The sequence below is a fragment of the Ixodes scapularis genome, unplaced genomic scaffold (assembly GCF_016920785.2).
Source record: "Ixodes scapularis isolate PalLabHiFi unplaced genomic scaffold, ASM1692078v2 PGA_scaffold4__175_contigs__length_147842914, whole genome shotgun sequence".
Taxonomy (NCBI): Eukaryota; Metazoa; Arthropoda; class Arachnida; order Ixodida; family Ixodidae; genus Ixodes; species Ixodes scapularis.
In genome coordinates, this window is record NW_024609879.1 from 47,681,533 (window position 1) to 47,699,792 (window position 18,260).

The 18,260-nt window shown below is 46.8% G+C and overlaps 1 pseudogene; it reads right to left on the bottom strand.

Moving 5' to 3' along the window:
* Positions 1-952: 952 nt before the first annotated feature.
* Positions 953-2,388, bottom strand: LOC115332650 (annotated as a pseudogene).
* Positions 2,389-18,260: the final 15,872 nt, after the last annotated feature.

Sequence of the window (18,260 nt, forward strand, 5' to 3'; positions counted from 1 at the left end):
ATTTTAAACTTATTTTATATTAAATAAGATTTAGCTACTATTATTAGTTCTAAATATTTCAGTGTGTTGATCTAAGCTTATTGTTTGCTTCCAGAGTGTGAAGAGACAACAGGTAACCGGTTTTCTCAAGGAAAGGACTGCATCCTGCCTGATGGTGCTCCAACCCAGAGTGAATGGAGTGAAGGAGAAACCAGGCTGCTTCTTGATAAATATCAAAGTTATCTGAGCCGAGTGGGGCCCATGAAAACCTTTAAAAACAAAAAAAGCCATGTGGGGAGCCATCTCGGAGGATATTGCTAATGACCTCGGCTCCCACAAAACAGCAGATCAATGTCAGAACCGCTTTAAAACTATAAAGAAACGCCGGACGGAACGGAAACAACACAACGCCTCATCAGGTGCAAATCCCGTTTCTGTTCCCTAAGATGAGGAATTTCAAAAAATCAAGTCCATTGACGACAGCGTAGAACCGGAGCTTCTTAGAGGACCTGGGCGAGTCGAGTTTAAGTCCTCGGCCACTCCACGCAGTTTGGATAGCTCTAAGCCAGAATATGCCAAAGAAACACCGCCCATGAAGAAGCAGAAGGTGAACTCTGTGTGCGAAATGATGTGGAAGATACACATGCACAGAGAAGAGCAGCGAGAACGTCGCCACAAAGAGAAGTTGGAGGTTTTGCGCAGTCTTCTCGCGCCTGAAAAGGATCTTGAAGCCTAATGGTAGACGTGTAGATGTAAGGATTATCAGCCAAGACGTGCTTTTATATGGACAGACTTCCATTACGTTTTTTTTGTATTTATAAATATTAAATTTAATGGAGTTATTTTTCTAGTTGGTTTCTGAGGCTGTAGAAACTATGTATGCTATTGCTTTGCAGAACACAGGATCAGGTCAAATGCATAATTACTTTATTATGTTATTTCCTTACAACAGAGTGCACAAAAAGGTTGGCAGGTGCCGCACACTTTCCTACAACATAGTGGTGCACAGGAACGTTGACAAGTTACTGGACTGTGCGAAGGTAGCATGCAATTTTTTTTCTCTTTTCTTCACCCAGTTGTTTTAGTAGCTTCTCCCTTTTGAGGTTTTCTTTAGCCCAAGCGTCGCCCGGGCCTGGCTTGCGACCCTTGCTTGCATTTTTTACTTCTTCCTCATCTATATCTGTGTCTCCTGCGTCGATACACAAATTGTGCAAGACGCAACACGCAAGAATAAACTGTGTGGCCTTGTTGACACTCCAGAACTCAAGATATAAAAGCTGCCTGAAGCGTCCCTTCAGTAGCCCAAAGGCATTTTCTATACGGACACGTGTCTGGCTCAGCTTTAAGTTGTAGTTCACCTCGTCCGGCACGAGTTTGCCGTAGTTCCTAAATGGAGTTAGGAGGTACTCTCTTATGGGGTACGCTGCATCTCCTAGTATATGATACTTGTCACCCTCACAGAGTTGTGGCAAGTCATCCAAGACAAAGGACCGCCTGAATGCTTGTGCGTCGTGTGTTTTCCCCGTGTGCCCGAGAAAGACATCTAGGAACTTTCGATCAGAATCGCAAATTGCTTGCATGCTGTAGGACTTCTTATCGTGTCTGTTCGTATACGTGGATGGAATTTTATGTGCAGGGCATCTGGTGTCCACATAGGTGCCATCCACAGAGCCCAAAACACGAGGGAAGCCTGAAATCTGAAGTTAATTTGTGACCAGTACTTTTTCAAACAGGTGCAAAACTAACTTTACCTTTTCGAATTTCGCACTAGCCGCAACCTTAGCTTGTGCAGATATGGGAAAATGAATGACGTCGGTACTGATGCTTTCCAAGAAGCTTGCCACCCGCTCGACGATGTCATGAAGAGTGCTTTCTGCCATGCCAAATATCACTGCGACGGCTCCCTCACTTAGTTTGTTTCCAGCAAACCTGAAAAAAAAAACTACTTTTCCTGTCATATTCAAAGCTCAGATTGAGAGTAATCTTCCGACCTAACTTACTCACCAAAGGAAGGAAAGTACATGTTCTTCAGCAGTCTTCCGGGGGTAGGGTCCATGGCCACGAGGATAGAACTCCGACTTCTCATAGTCAGCTATCACTTTGTAGCACACGTCTCGGGCTACCCGGAAATGCTTTCGGAACTGAAAACAACAACAACAACAAAATATATCTTGCCCATTATCACTGGTTTAAGAAAGAGTACCACCAGATAATAGCCGTACCTCGGTGTTATCGAAGCGCCTCACAACGCTCTCCACCAAGTTCATGACTTTCGGGCGCTCTTTGCCACCGCAGCAATCACCGGTAATCGCGGCGATGGTAAAAAAACTCGTCGTCCTCGCTGTCCGAAGAGCTAAGGAACTCATCGAGTGCCGCTGCGAGGAGTGCTCGTTTTCGTAAGGTCGCCATCTCGACAAACTGCACGTCTGCTACTCCCGCCACCTTCTCGATTCCCGCTCCAGGCCGCAATGCCTGATGGGACTGCACCCCGGCGCACCGTCGATTTTTTTGGTGCACGTTGGGGCAACGAAAAGCCGCACCGGGAGGGTGCGCACCGTTGATCGAGGACGTCCGATGTGCACCGGTGCACTTGGTCCAAGACGACGGGGCGCTACTCAGTGCACCGGTGCGCACCGGTGCGGATGATCGAGGATGCTATTAGTTTCTTCGCTCTCGCCGGGCGGTCAGTCGGTGCTTGACCCATTGCACTTTGGCTCGGTATCTGGATGCGCTTGGACAACTCGGATACCGCTTGCCCGCCGGAACTTCCGGATGCACTCCAACACTGGATACTGTGCTTGTGCGTGCTATGTGTGTGTGTTCTGTGCACCGTGTTTGGTGACGACGCGCACCTTGCATTCATTGTCTGTGCAGTCAGCGGCAGCGCGCAGCGCTTCGAGAGTTTCGGTTCTTCTCCGCTCCCGTCGGACTGCCGGCCGGTGGCGATGTTCGCGCTGCGGGCGCACGGATACTGACGCGCCCATCGTTGCCCTGGATGGATACCCACTGACCTCGGCTTTGAATCTTTATATAGTGTGAAGCTGCCGACCCATTGCAGTTTGGCTCGGCATTGGGATGCGCTGGTGTGCTTGGTGACAATACTTGGACAACTCAGATATCGCTTGCCCGCCGGAACTTCCCGATGCACTCAACACTGGTTACTGTGCTTGTGCATGCTGTGTTCCGTGCACTGTGTTCAATGACGACGCCTGGAAGACCGTTTGTGCTGCCATAATTACCGCTGCGCTCACCACTCGACTCTACAAAAGTCTTTCGTGCGATGTCCTTAGCCGTTACAAGCGGGAGATCGTTGCGATTTCAGACCCAGTCCGCCTGGGTCTGAAATCGCGACGATCTCTCGGTTGCAACCGCTAAGGGCATAACACGAAATTCTTTTGTAGAGTCCAGTGGTGAGCGCAGCGGGAATTCCGGTGGTGCGACGGTCCTGAGTTTAAAACTGGGGATGGAACTGCGCGGTTCCAGGCTGGATACAAACTGGTACCCCAATTTTGGGTCTAGGCGGAACCGGCATTTTTCATTGCGACCTGAATCTGACATTTTCGTACGGGACCTCAACTGCCTGAATGGTGCGGCGAAGAGGCGAAGGAAAAAAGAGACTATATATGTCACAAGCTTTGTTCAATCATGCTCATAATTTCCAAAAATACAGCCATCCGTAAAAGATACCGTCATATGAGTTACGTTCTAGGGTTTGCAGCATCCCACCTAGTGCTCCTACCTCGTTTCGTGCTCTCCAAATCTCAGCTCGGCATCCCTTTGGTACTAGAAAGGTTGTTTGTCCGCCTTGTTGATTTTACTTTCTTGCGACCTTGTTCGGGAATTTCGTCACAACTGGCCTCGGAGTAGCGCTGCTGAATCCTACGAACAACCGTTCTAGTACAGCAAACGTGTTTGCTGCCCTTGTTGAATAATTTATGTTAAATAGCCAATAAGCTGCCATGATGGCAGCAATGCCCTCCTCTGCATTTTTCACCGACAGTAACCGCTGCCGATCTACGGTGAGGTACAAGAAGACGGCCCCCTCGGCGTCATTTCCGGAGTAAACGATGCACGGCGTTGCCGGGATGTCTTGCTTCTGTGTTGGCAAACAAAATCAGTGCAATGTAATGCAGGAACCATGTGTGATAGTCTGCTCTAAATCATCACAGTTAACATATCACTATCTACCAGCGAGCTGGTCCAGTGTTATTTGCTATAGTTACTTGACCTATGTGAAATATGTAATGCACCCCCCCCCCCCCCCCCTGCAGGCCTGAGTATACTTGTACAGAATGCAACTTAAACAAGTGGCAGTAAATCATGCTTTCTCAGCACTGAAAAATATACCAAGATCATCAGTGCAACAGGGGCACTTGCATTATCTCTGCAATCAGTGAAGTTTCGACAATGCTAGCCAGAAGTCTGGTTCCACATGGAGACGTAAACGTTGCTTTGGCTTGCTCATTGCAAAAGAAGCCAGAATCAGTCAACAGGAGCCCAGATTTTCTTTGTGTGATCTACTGGGCCCGTTTGCTCGAAGCGCTAACCGCGGCCAAAGTTAGCCGCAGTACCTAGGAGAGGGATTTTAAAATTATGTGACTGGCTCGGTAGGGATGCGAGGAAACATGGCGGTGCCCCGGCGAGTGAGCGCCGTTTGTTTTGGAAGAAATATGTCGTGGTAGCTGCAATATCGGGCGCGTTAGTCAGCAACGAAGGGTACAGGAGGCGTTCGATTTACCTTACCTCACTTATAGTGCAAAGCATGAGCAATGAATGACCTCGCCAAATTTTTCAGAATCTTTCGATTCTCGCCATTCTTAAGCCTAAATGAACGCGATAATTGTCGGCATGGCAACGTCTTTGGAAAGTGGATTGCCTTGACTCAATCGGTCGGGTATTGATAGCCCACAAAAGCAGACAGCGTCCCAATATACCTTTTTCTAAATTTCCCAAGCACCGAGGTGCATACTATGAGTGTAGCTACACGCGCTGCACGTGCTGGTGTCTGCAGTAGTAACTGTTCTAAAGCAAAAAGTCTAAAACAAATTTTGCCTTGCACGCGGGTTATGATTATTTACTTCACATCTTTTATAAAAGGAAGGCCAGAAAGTGCGGACCGTAGAATTACACTTCCAGCGTTCTCCTCGATGCTTGGGTAATTTATGGTGAATTCCGCTTGCAGATCTCGAGCTCTCCAAAAGCGCTCCATTTGGAGCGCGCATATTCCGCTCGCAGATCTGGCTCGAGTTGGTTATCTTCAGGCAGACTTGTACGTAACGCGTTACAAGTAATTGAGTACTTGTAATCAATTACAGTTAAGTGTAATTTTGTAACGCTTCAATTACATTTGTCAAGCTGTAACGCTCGGAGTAATTCAATTACTTTTTTTCTGTAATCAATTACAAAATCAATTACACAATTACCAATTACATTTTTCATTCCACAATTTTTTTTCTCACAAAAATCAACATAGTCACTCAGCCATGGAGCAAAAATGATTGACATTTTTTTAACATCTAAAAAAAAAAAAAACTAGGATTAGTCGGCAAATCCTTTTCTCTTTTGCGCCACGCTCTTCTACAAGCGCGCCACCAGCCTTGGCTGGGGAGTTCTGGATCTCGTTGCAGAGTGCTGATAAAGTCGACGGGAAGCGGGAACTCGCTATTGTCTTTTTAGTGGGCTTTGTTCCTTAGGTCGACGCGTCAGCTACACGACAAGGTCCGGGTCTGAAAACAAAAAAGGGAACAATAACCAAACAAAATTGTGTACGCAATATTTTACTGTGTATTTCTGTCATGGCAATAAGAAGTAACGTGAAAGTAACTTGAAAAGTAATCAATTACTTTGCAGTAATTGTTCAATTACTTCTGGGAGGTAGTAATCAGTAACGGTAATCGGTTACTTTTTTGACTGTAGTAATTGTAATTGTAATCAGTTACTTTTTTTCAGTAACGTGTACAAGTCTGTCTTCAGCTCGTAGATCTCTGGCAGCGCCCGCTCCACGCAGTGCCCCAAACCCCGCCGAACTTGCTCTGCGGGATTTCACAGATCTCTCCGGAAGTTGACAGGGCTGCTCACGTGACTTCCATCTAAATCAGCATTGCGCATGCGCGGCGCGGTTAGAGAGGTCGGCGGGCCGGTCGGGTCACAGTCGGATCGTCGAGTTGGATCTGTTCGGGCGCGTCGACGTCGGTTGTTTACGCGGGATTGTGACGGCTCGAACGCTTCTACCTCGCGTACATCAGGGATACAAAGCCGGGACTGTGGAGCGTGGTAAATCCTAAGCGCTGACATCTGTGATCGTGAGAGGAAGAACAAGAAAAAGAACGACAGAAAAGCCGGAGGCAGACGCAAGGTTAAGCCTGTTCAGTCTGCAGCCAATGATTGTTTACCTTTTTACACTGCATTCCGCCGGCGTTTTTTCGAGAAACAATGCAAGAAGTGATTAGGCGATGACCGTGTGAGTGATGGTTGGTTACCTCTGTGTTTATTAAAGTCGTACCAGAAATCTGAACTCCACCCCTGGCAATCGCTGTCCGTGCCCGCCGCTTCGAGGCGGCCCAAAGGTATGTGACGGTGCCAAATGCGGACGTCTTCGTTATTTGTGATATGGGAGCCATGGCACGTATCATTTTGCCCGGCGTGTGTCGCGTGTTATTTCTGCAGCCAAGCAGTGGCAGTCGCGACAGGTCGTCGGAAAGAGCAGTCGGCTGAGGCGTTGGTGTGCTTGTCAAGTTCGAGCAGCGGCCATTTTGAACGGCGGAGGGGGAAGCGATGGGGAGGGGTGTGGGGGAGGTCGCTCCAAAAATGCAAGTTTATCTTCCCCTCGTCGATTCGGAGCGGGCCCCACGGAGCGGAATTTTGCCTCCCTCGCGGATTTTGGAAAGCGCTCCGGATCTACGAGTGGAATTCACTATTAGAAAAAGTTCTACTGGGACGCTGTCTGCTTTTGTGTGCTATCAATACCCGGCCGATTGAGTCAAGGCAATCCGCTTTCCAAAGACGTTGCCATGCCGACGTTTATTGCGTTCATTTAGGCTTAGGAATGGCCAGAATCAAAAGACTATGTAAAAAGTGCGGCGAGGTCATTGCTCATGCTTTACGATTTAAGTGAGGTAAGGCAAAGGGAAAGCCTCCTGCACAATTCGTTGCTGACTAACGCATCCGATATTGCAGCTAGAACGACATATTAGTTCCAAAGCGAGCGGCGTTCACTCACCGAGGCACCGCCCCCATGTTTCCCCGCATCCCTACCGAGCCAGTCACTTGATTTCAAAATCCCTCTCCTAGGTACTGCGGCTAACGCTTACAGCAAATGGGCCCTGATCTGCCATTAATTCGCCTCCCACGCACAGCTGGGCAAAAATATTTTGCTAGAAATCGTTAGAAAACTTGTGGAAACTACTTTTGTCCACGATGTTCCCAACCATCAGTGCGTCAGAAAAGTCAGCCACTGGATCTTTTGTACCTCTCTAGAAAAGTGTGCCGCACAACGAATAGAAAGCTTGCTTGTCGAAGTTGTAGTCAAACATGTGAAGTAGTGCTGTCGGCACCTTATTGGCTCCCCCGAGACCATGCGACTCCTAAACATCACCCCCAACTGCATAGCTTTGCTCAACTCTGATCTAGATGAAGGCTAAAGTAGGTACAAGCATGGAACATGGCACTATCTCTGTTGTGCAAGAAAGATGCTAGTTTGTAATGTACCACACGCTTGCTGCCATTAAAAAAAAAAAAGAAAATGAAAAACTTTAATAAGATGGATACATTCACAATTGCATATGTGCACCAATGTTGCCTAAACATTTGCTTAGAAAGATTGTGCACAAGGGAATTCCTCAAAGTGCTAAGTTACATTCTGCAATCTATGCTAGGAAAGAGAGTTGAGAGCCCACCTCCTCTCCAACAAACAGGTACGACAGTGCCATGGTTTCCTTGACATTGTGACCCACAATCGTTGTAGCCGCTACTGCCAAGATGTCTGAAAAATAGTAGCACCGTTCCAGCATAAGGTTAGTAAAAATAGTTTTCATGCACTTGGCGCCGTGGAGGGCGAGCTCTCCACGGCGCTTGCCCACATGATTTTGCAAGGTCCATCGAAGTTGGAGCTTCGGATACTAAAAGGAGTGTGGAGCTGGGTGTAGTTCTGTACAAGGATACTTCTTGTAAGCGTCTAAAGTGCACTGGCGAAGCCTCTTGGCTCCAGCCAGTATCAGGGGCAGCAGAAGACGACCACGCTAGTGTTCCGAGCACGCCTACTTACAGCGGCATGTCAACGAGTCAAAGGCACAGGTTGGCGAGTGTTTGTTGCAGTTAGTCCCATAACCACCTGTGGCACAAAATTAAGGAGCTTGGTTCGAAGCAACGTTTCCTGCAATCACACAGGTTTAATTTCAGCCACTGCACAGCTGTGACAACTGCTCAACATTGCTTTTACTGCCGAGAGCTACTGCCACCAGCCGTGCACTGGTGCGCCACCTGTTCCACCGCTTCATGGTGGGTGTGTCGATGATGTGATATTTTCGTTGCTTATTGATTCCACACTTTACAAATTTCAAATGTTCCTTGTTTATCTGCGATGCTAAATAAAAACTACTTTTATAAATAACTGGTGCAGCTCCCCGATTATCATATTAATTTTGCTTTGAAAAAGATTTAACAGATCTGACCCATCGCAGTTTTTTTATGAGGCATCACCAATGCGTCGCAAGTCATGCGCATTCGGCATCATGCGACGCCACTGCAGCACAAGCTGTTCCTGCCTTGTTCAATTAAAACATAAAGCACTAGTAATATAATTCTCTCATTGCCTAGATTTTTGGTTTCTAAGGGCTCCTTTTATGTGAAGAAGCTGAAATGGAAGGTCATAAAATGAAACAAAAAAATTGCTCCTTCATCATGTTTTGCCCAGTACAAACTGACATGTCTAGCTATTTGCTTCAGGGAGCTCAAAGATGTCACAATGCACAAAATGAAGGCAACTGCATGGCAACTCCATGGGTAGTGGATTATCCCGTCCGTCCTGTTTTTCCTGTATTGTTCTGTCGTGTGTGCATTCAATTTCGTTATCCTCTCCCTGCATTCCTCCAGCAGAGTTTCTCGGCCACTAATATATATTATAGCTTTTTGGATCTAATTAATTTGAAGTATATGAACCTCAGCTTTCCCAGTGGCATAGGGGCATTGCCAGAGCCTGTCCTACTCAAAAGATAACGAAAGTCCATGCAGGATTTATGTTGCAGGGACCATCCTGTACTATGTTTAACTTATTGTTCTTACGACGTGTTCGAAGCCTGTGTTGGTCCATGCAGGCAGCTTTGCGGAGTGACTCCATTACTTGTTTGGGACAGCTGATCGACATTCTTGTGGCAAGCATCACAATTACGTCTACGCCCTCGGCTACCTTCTTCATGACGTTCGTCTTGGTCAGCCTTTCAAAGTCTTTGATGAGCTTCACAAAGAGGAACAGAGATGCTTTTATAAATGCAAACAGCCTAACACCAATGTATTTTCGATATCTAAATTAAAACTTAACTGTAAACACGGTTTTCAGCAACTTATTCAGTTAACAAGACTGAGCCCATAAACTGGAATGACGATAAAGTCTGTTTTATACCCTAGTTACACGGGTTCTTCGAACTGTCGAGTGAATTGCAGTTCACTCAATCGGGACCGAACGGAGTTACAAGCTAACTGCGATTGAGCCACTAATGACTTCAGTTCAACTGAGCTCCCCTACCTCAGTTCAAACTGAATGGGCTTCGCCAATGCAGTTCAAAATGGCGGCGTGCACGGCATCGCCGCCACCAGCCGGCGTTCGTGAAAAACTTACTACTTCGGAATGAAGGGGGGCACATCTAGAAGGAATCGTAGCAGCACATATTCCGGTAAAGATTGTGTTTAAAGGCATCTGAGGTGCCGCTAAAAAGATCATAAGCAACCTTTATTCTCGTTGAAGTCGCTTCAAGGTAGAGGTAGGGACGATCGAACAATTCAGAGTGTTCTATCTCATATTGAGGACAACAGTACATGGTCACAGTAGACGGACCTAGCATGCTCAATAATGAAAACGTGCGGCACTGACCGAATTTCTGCACATCCACACAAACAAGAGAATTTGGAAAATTTCTGTTTTTGTAGCTCTAGTAGCTCTAGAACTCCCTGCACGCCATGAAATTAAATCTACAGGCGACCAAGGCAGAATCACCTATTACTTGCAACCAGGTCAACAAGTCATTATGGTTTATAATATACTTGCTCTGGGCTGATATTCCACTGATATTGACACCTACTTTAGTGGTTCCATGAAATAAGTTTGCAATAAAAAAATAGATACGTTGTGAAGCTCTGGGTCATATAAGAAGATTTTAACAGAATGCTTGTTGAAAAGGTGATGCCCTGGAGTCAGTGTCACTACCAAGATTGATAAATTGGACGGCACTGTTCTTATAAGCAAACACGGTCTGAAAATATGTTTTGTACTCATACAGAAAACTGTATAGGGCAGAGAAATGGCAGTACCCTTATTATGTGCCACAGCTTTTGTCATTATAGGATAGAAAAATGAAGCAGAATTTTATGGTAACTGTTGTGTTTGTGCCGACAACAGCTACACCACCGAATAATAACTGGTTTTATTCGATGACGGCCATCAGCGACCGCTTGTCCTGCTGCCACTCGAAAGTCCCTGCACGCGCTCTCTGCTCTTGCACGCACGTCGTGCTCGTCGTCGTCGTCGGTGCACTAGTTCAATTGCGATCGATTATGACACTTCTCCCCCCTTTAGAGACATTCACCATATCGGTCAGGGAGCCTTCTCAGGCGTACCGGTCTGGATGATGCTCCGTCGGGTTGCGTGCTAGAGACTGGTACTGGCGTATTGTGCTCGACGTTTTCTTTTGGTGGTTGACCGTTGATTGGAATAGTCCACTGGGGCGCTGGGCCCTGAGCTGACTGTCTACTCGTGTCCTCTAGACACGTTTCCGCTACCGGCTGGTTTGGTTGTTGGTTAGCTCGGTTGCTGATGTGGTCCTCATGGCGCCGAACAGCCCCTCGCTTTGTAGCGACTAGCCAGGATCGAGATCCCATCTTTTTTGTGACAGTGCCCGGCATCCAGTGTCCCGGCTGGGTGAAATCTTTCACAAATACGTTTCGGCCGATAGAAATGTTCCTGGGGGAACAAGACTGCTTAGTATTTTCTTCGGTTTTCCTCCCTTGGTCGGTTTGGATACGACTCAGCCGAGTGATTGCAGTTGACAATTGTCGTCCAAACATCAGCATGGCTGGCGTCTCCCCTGTTGTCGCACTTGTGGTTGTATGCTGCTTAAAAAGAAACCGAGCAAGTCTGCAGGCAACACCACCTGTGTTGTCTTTGGCCAGTGCTTGTTTGGTTTCTTGCACCATTCGTTCGGCTTGTCCGTTTGTGGCCGGATGGTACGGAGCGCTGGTGATGTGCTTGATTCCGTTGTTCTTAAAGAACGCTTCCGTTTCTTGTGACACGAACGATGTTCAGTTATCCGTAACTACCTTTTCTGGTAGTCCAAATGTTGCGAACAAGCTCCTAAACTCCTCTATGACTGAGCTGGATTGAATATTTCTCATTTGTCGCACCTCCAGCCACTTGCTGTAAGCATCCACAACAATCAGAAACATTTTTCCTTCCAGTGGACCAGCAAAATCGGCATGAATTGTTTCCCATGGTTGCGATGCTCGGTGCCAATCTGGAGCGGTTACTTGTGGTGGAGAGCGCTGGTGCTCCTGACATGTAAGGCACGATCTTGCCTTTCGCTCAATGTCCCTATCTATGCCGGGCCACCACACATATCCACGCGCGGCGCTCTTCATGGTCACCACGCCTCTGTGACCAGCGTGCAGCAAATCCAATACTTGGGCTCTGCATGCTGTAGGAGCTATAATTCTTGAACCGCGAGTGAGAGAGCGGTTGACGGTCGACAGCTCATTCGCGATACTCTTGTATGGACGATAATCTTCGCCCTTCAAACTTTGTAGGCGCCCTTCTTGAACAGCCTTGTACACGTGGGTCAAAATCTTGTCTTGTCCTGTCATTTCTGCAATCTTCTCAGGTGAAAGTTGAGGAATTGGAGAAAGTGCCAACATTAGCACGTCTCCCGGCAGGCAGGGTTCGTCTACATTGCCTGGTAGAGGCAGTCTGCTAAGTGCATCCGCGTTCTGGTGACACGAACCTCGCCTGTATACCAGAGTGTAATCGTAGACACTCAGTTTGACGCACCATCTGGTCATACGTGGAGATAGTACCTGTGGAATGGGTTTTGTCGACCCGAGAATTCCTAGAAGCGGTTGGTGATCTGTATAAATTGTGACGTGCCGCCCAGCAATGTACTCGTGAAAGTGTTGCACGGCGTACACAATGGCCAACCCTTCTTTGTCGAGCTGGGAATAATTCTTTTCTGCAGCACCCAATGTTCTTGACGCGAAGGCAACTGGGGCTTCACGTTTCAAGTCATCTTCTTGTGCAAGTACTGCTCCCACACCATACGGCGATGCGTCACACGAGAGCAGCAACGGCTTGTTTTCATCGTAGTGCGCCAAAACTGTGGACTCCTTGACCAGCCGCTTTAGTTTCCGGAAAGCCTCCTGGTGTTTGCCTTTCCATTCCCAAGAAACATTTTTCTGTAGAAGTTCATAAATATCAACTGCAGTTGTGGCTCTGTTCTTAAGAAAACGATCGTAGAAAGCCAGTAAGCCCAGAAACGCTTGCAGTTCCGTTTTTCCAGTCGGCTCTGGTGCGTCCAAGATGGCCTGCACTTTTTCATCCGTAGTATGTACTCCCGCGGCGTCAATCTTGTGCCCAAGGAACTTGGCTTCGCTCATTGCGAAGGGACATTTTTCTCTCTTGAGCCGCAGACCTGCGTTTTCCAGTTGCGACAGTACTTGGTCTAGACGTGCTGCATGTTCTTCGCTGTTTTGTCCACTCACGATAATATCGTCCAGGTAGACGCTTATTCCCGGTATGCCAGCTAACGTCGTTTCCATTGTACGCTGGAAGATAGCTGGTGCTGCTGATATTCCAAAAGGCAAGCGTTTTACTTTGTACAATCCTTTTATGGTATTGATGGTCAGAACCGCCGCGGCGGCTTCGGACACTTTCAACTGCTGGTAGGCTTGGCACATGTCCAACGTCGAGAATACGGTCCCTCCTCTTAGGTTCGCTAGGACTTCTCCTGTAGTTGGTAGCGGGTAGGACGCCTTTTTTGAAGCGGCATTGACTGTACTTCTGTAATCGCCACAGAGTCTGATTTCACCGCTCTTTTTGCGGACAAGGACAAGAGGAGTGGCCCAGTCTGAATGCTGTACTGGTTCGATTATTCCTTGTCCTTCCAGTCGGGAGAGCTCCTGGGTGACTGCTGGTCGCAGTGCAAGGGGCACTGGGCGAGCCTTGCAGAACTTGGGGGTCGCTCCTTCCTCCAATTCCAACTGCACCAGGGGTCCAGCGTATCCCGAAATGTCCTCCTGGAATACTGCGGAATGGCTTTGCAAAACCGCCTGTACTTGTGGTGGCGTGTTCCGCTGTTGCAATTGGTTTATTCCCCGTACTCTGATGTGGAGAGCTTGGAACCAATCGCGCCCTAAGAGGTTGCAGCCGGATCCCTTCATTACCAGAAGTGGTAGCACAAAGTCCTTAGACTTGAATCTGACGGCAGCTTAGAAACGTCCAAGGAGTTTTAGTCCTTCTCCGCTCCAAGTGTGCAATTCTGTGTCGTCGTGCGTAAGCTTCGGCGGATTCCGGGGCCATGTGTTGCGGAAGGTTTCCTCGCTGATCAATGAGCAGGCAGCACCCGAATCCACTTCGAATACGAGCGACTTGCCATCAATTCGAAGTGTAACCTGGAACTTGGGGACGTCTGCAGTCGTCGCCAGCTTGTTAAGCTCATAAAATGAGCATCCAGGGCTGGTTGCTGCCCCGCTCGTTTCCTCTGACGCTGCCATCATGTGGTTGGCTTTCTTGAGTGTTTTGCTTCCTTGTTGCTTTTTCTTAGCGATGCAAGCCTTTTCAATATGTCCGCGCTTGTTGCAGTACCTGCAGTCCGTGTTTTCGAAACGGCACTCCTGCGGATCATGCTGTCCTGTACAGCGGTAGCAACGGCGTCCCTGCTGTGTCGAGGAATCCTTGTTTTTCTTTTCGGTTTTGTTGACTTGAGGCTCAACTTTGCTTTTGATTTCTTTCTGTTGCTTAGACGCGCTCTCAGCTCTTACTGCAATGTCCAAAGCTGCAGAGAATGTCAGATGTTGTTCTGCGAACAGGCGTTGCTGCAGTAGCTCGTCGCGTATGCCGCAGACAAATCTGTCGCGCAGCATGATGTCCAAGGCCAGTCTGGTGTCCTGCCGTGGCGTTGCTGGTGTCCCAGTAGTAGCCTCGGCAGCATAGGTCAGAGCTGCCGGTGGATGCTGCGATGACGTCGTTGCAACAGCTGTTGTTGAGGTAGTCGGTAGACTGAAGTTGCAATCTACTGCCAATTGCTTCAGGGCCGCGACATAGTCATTTATCGACTCGTCGGCTAGCTGGTCCCTGCGCTGGAACTTGAACCGGCTGTAGAGCTCCGAGGCCTGAGGGTCAAAATGTGCTCCAAGAATGGACACAAGTTCCTCGAAACTGACAGTGGCAGGTGTTCTAGGAGCTACCAAAGGTCGGACGATGTCGTAAGTCTCCGGGCCACAAAGCGTAAGCAGCAGTGCTCTCTTCTTTTCTACGTTGGTGATTGAATTTGCCACGAAGTAGAAACCTAAGCGCTCGATCCATGACGACCAGGACTTGCCTGTGAAGGCTTCAATGGTTCCTTGCGTCGGCATGGCTTGCGGTGGCTGTCCCAGGCTTCGTTGGCTCGTAGTCCCTCGTCGCCAGTGTTGTGTTTGTGCCGACAACAGCTACACCACCGAATAATAACTGGTTTTATTCGGTGACGGCCATCAGCGACCGCTTGTCCTGCTGCCACTCGAAAGTCCCTGCACGCGCTCTCTGCTCTTGCACGCACGTCGTGCTCGTCGTCGTCGTCGGTGCACTAGTTCAATTGCGATCGATTATGACAGTAACAAAAACCCAAGACTGAGGCACACAAAAGGGGACTCTAGTTTTTATTACCATGAATCACAACGGCTAGCTTGTTTTTCAAGTATTGTTATGGTTACACAAAACTTGTTGCGAAAAAATATCTGTACAAATGCTATATACAAGAGAATGTGACAAGGGGCCAGTAAACGTTGATAGACGAGATGAGCATAAAAAAGTAAAGTTCAGATCGTATGACATGCTTGCAAACCGCATTTCTAGATTAACCCATTTTCCCGTGACTACACTAAAAAAGAAAAAGAAACGGAAGTGGCGACTTACTCGGTCAAAGTCCATTAGGTAGGATACTTTTCTTTCACGTCGTCCATTCTGAAAGTGGTTAACTCCACCAGTTGCTGTCAGATTTATCCTTTCTTTGATCTGGTTTTCATCGGGATGAGACTTTTTCACTTCGTTTCTGAGCCACTTCCCATGGGCTGCCAGGCTTGTCTCGTCCTCACCAGCAGCCGAAGCAGGAACGGTGATGTCCTAAATTGGATGTGGTTGAAATAGAGTATAACAAATAATGGTGCGCTCCATTACATAAGCTACCAACAAAACCTTTTATTCATTTATTTAAAATGATATTGATCCTCCACGGCAGTGGCTCTCAAATGGAGGTCCGCAAAGGCGTTCTAGGGGTCTGCGAAGCCCTGCCTCATTAGTCAAGCCTGGCAGTAAAATTTGTACTTTTTTCTAGATTGAGAAGGAACTTTCCAACCTTCGAGTGTGTTTTTTCGTGTGTATGTCAATGACAGAAGTCTAGCACTTACTTATATTGATTTATTGAATCATTATCATAATTAATCTAGACCTTTCTCTTCCCGTCACTACGAACGGGGTCACCCATCATCTTCGGCGATCCACAAGGGATCCGCGAAACATGAATGGTTGAGAACCACTGCTTGATGGGAACAAGGGAGAACCTACACCTGTATTCCTTTCCACTTTTCAATGGAAAGTATAGCTTCCAACAGCCTTTCTTCACCTTTTATTGTCCATGATGCACAGGAGTATCTTGTATTTTAAATTGTCTCGAGCCAACACCATCCCAAAATATTATAGCTATACAGATACGAGTCAGCGAGGAAAAAGAACACAAGCAGTGTGGAAAGAATTGAATTAGTGGTCGTCAGGGCACAGCTACCGGTCAGGAAAGCGTGACTTTCGTCCTGGTTTTGTTTTCATGGATACCAAAATGGCGACCGCGCTGTAGCCAATCAAGCGCCAGCCGGCGCCGTCCGCTCCCAAAAGCGAATCCAGAACTCAGTTTTTGTGGGGTTTTTTTTCAGGGGGGGGGGATTTGTAAGGATACGATTCTCCCATTCTTTCCGTGTACCGGGGGGTCCACCCATGACAAATTACCCTCCAAGAAAACCCCCCCCCCCCCCCTCTCGGATTCGTCCCTGTCCGCGCCGCGATTGGAAGATGGCGGCGGCCGCGTTGAAAAGGTATATATTATATATCCACACTTTGTGCAAGTAGCTAGTATTCCCTCAGGCAACCCTTACCAGCTTCAGCTTCTTGTTTCGGTGCAGGACTGCAGCTGTCGCTGAGCTCTGATCATTTTTTCTTTGTGCCCCAAATTTCTTTTTGTTTTGAGCCACTCTTGCATTATCCGATAGTCCCTGTCTTAGATTCTTGACCTTGACCTTGAGCCAAGGAGCTTCCTTGGCTCAAGCTCAAGGAAGCTCTCCAGGAATCCTAAAAATTGTAGAGAAAACAAAGAATGTAATGCTAATACACATCTAAGCTAGATACTTGTTTGTATACCCCCCCCCCCCCCTGGTTACAGCGGATTTGGCTGCAACTGGCTTTCAAATACTATCACCGACAACAATTCATTATTTTTATTTATTTAAATGAGAGAAATGCAAATCTTCAATCTCTTTCTTTAGTGGTGCTAGTTGAAAGTAAGTAGCTGGCCTCACTGCGTCCTGAAAGACGTGCCATTTGGGGAAGCAGGGTTAATTTTCTGATCAGTTATACCTAGGGATCTGCGTTTTCGGCTTTTATTTTTCTAAAACTCTGCACACTTTTTTAGGTTTTTATTTTGAAATTATATTTTCGGTTTTTATCGGTGAATATAAATAAAAATACAAGTTAACCGGTTTTTATTGGTGAATATGTATTGACGAAATATGCACTTTATTTATGCCTGCTTGTCCAAAATGTAGTACATTAGGTATATAATTGTTTTGTTTTATCTGTTGCTGTCTTTTTAATTTTACTTAAACAAATTAAGACAGTTTACAGTTTTCATTTTGATGTGGCGAGCAACTCTAAACAAGGATAATTCTTGGTATGCCGTCTCTTCCTTCACACTTTGAGGACTGTCAAAGCTGGTTAGTTTTTGCTGGAAACACGCTCGTACAACAACAAACTGTATTTCCTCTAAACATACTGGAAGCTTGATGGAATGTGCTAAAAAAGAAGCTTTTTTTATGTCTTTTACAGTATAAGGCACCTAAAACAGATCAGGCAAGACGACCCACCCTTTTCGTCCCTTGAGGAAAAAAATTAAAGGATTTAAGTGCAATGCCAACAGTTGAAACCCTATCTTGAAAGGACAACAACAAACTTGATGCAGAAAGAGTGGATCACGAACAACACAAATTTCATCCAGAAGACATGCCCAAACTCCCCCTCAAACATTGTCACCCGGTTAAGCCACCACACCACTTGGCGCACAATACTACTCTCAAATACTCAACTTTTCTGGTTAAACCCGAATTTCCGAAAATGAATTCAGCATACTTTTATCGGTCTTTATCGATTTAAACCGAAAACGCCGAACCCTAATTATACCGTATAACGACTATTCTAAAGCCTTTTATTAATAGTAAGTCATAAAACATTTCTCAGAACGCAAATGGTCTCATTTCAGTTTTTCCCATTATACATTCCTCAGATCTACAGAAAAAAAACCTTAAATTTGCAGATTTGTATGGCCATCTGTTGACTGTATCACAACATCAATAACTATAGGTAATTAGGCCCATTGACTGCGTGATACTCAGAAGTATTGTGACTTTCTTCCCACTGAACACTCATAGTTGCAACAACACTACAATAACACGAAAATATAATTGTAGGACTAATTATGTAATATAAGGGCAGAACAGTATACATATGAAAAAGAAATATCCTTACATATCCATTTCCAATGACATCTGCGAGCTCTGGGTACTTCTTG